The sequence below is a fragment of the Cajanus cajan genome, chromosome 5 (assembly GCF_000230855.2).
Source record: "Cajanus cajan strain Asha chromosome 5, NIPB_CcT2T_4, whole genome shotgun sequence".
NCBI classification, from domain to species: domain Eukaryota; kingdom Viridiplantae; phylum Streptophyta; class Magnoliopsida; order Fabales; family Fabaceae; genus Cajanus; species Cajanus cajan.
Genome location: NC_138521.1, coordinates 44633202 through 44634081, shown reverse-complemented (window position 1 = coordinate 44634081; position 880 = coordinate 44633202). Strand labels below are relative to the sequence as shown.

At 41.2% G+C, this 880-nt stretch overlaps 1 non-coding gene across 1 annotated transcript; it reads left to right on the top strand.

The window, feature by feature from the left end:
* Positions 1-258: 258 nt before the first annotated feature.
* On the top strand, positions 259-365 carry LOC145958471 (small nucleolar RNA R71). Its single transcript, XR_014434312.1, has one exon. It is a non-coding gene; the product is annotated as a small nucleolar RNA R71 (small nucleolar RNA).
* The last annotated feature ends 515 nt before the right edge of the window (positions 366-880 follow it).

The following is an 880-nucleotide window of genomic DNA, read 5'->3' as shown; positions in this document are numbered from 1 at the left end:
TCTAATCTTTGATTAAGAGTATCAAATTTTGCTAAGAGTAACTCAATATTGTTCACTTCATATCGCCCCGGAGTTCCTTTCCTTGCTGTGACTTCTCTTTCACTGTATTGGCTGTGATTTGAGGCTACATTTTCCAAAATAATCATGCAGTCATTAATAGGTTTCCCCATGAAAGATCCTCCAGCTGCTGAGTCTAATATCATGGTGCTTTGTTGGTCCAATCCTTCAAAGAAAAATTGGATGGTAAGCCAACGGTTGAAGCCATGTTGTGGGCATGCTTAAAGATATCCTTTGAACCGCTCCCATGCTTCATAAATAGTTTCTCCAGTGCCTTGTTGGAAATTAGTGATTTTCTTCCTCAATTCTTTAGTTTTAGAAGGAGGAAAGAATTTCTCTAGAAAAGCTCTTTCACATAATTCCCAAGTTGCTATCTTTTCTCTAGGCACTGTTCTTAGCCACACCTTTGCCTTATCTCTCAAGGTGAGTGAGAATAAGCGGAGTCGCATTCCATCAGAAACTTCATCATCAAATTGCTGGGTCTCACAGATTTCCAAGAACCCCTCTAAGTGGTCATTAGGATCTTCTGATGGTAGTCCTCCAAAGGTGTTCTGTTTGAGCATATTCACCAGAGAAGCTGGTACAGTAGCTCCAGTTCGCATCTCCCCTCCAGGTATCCCACGAGCTACGGGTGCAGAGTAATCCCGAAGCGGTAAATTATCTCGTTGTGCAGCCATGTCAAATTCTCTAAAAAGGTTTCTTTTCCTTCTCAGGAGAGTTCTTTCAATCTCAGGATCAAGTGGTGTTGGTTTCCCAAGACGTAGAGATCTCTTTTGCATTAACCCTAAGGCACTGCAAAAAAAAAAAAAAAAAAAGTGACCCG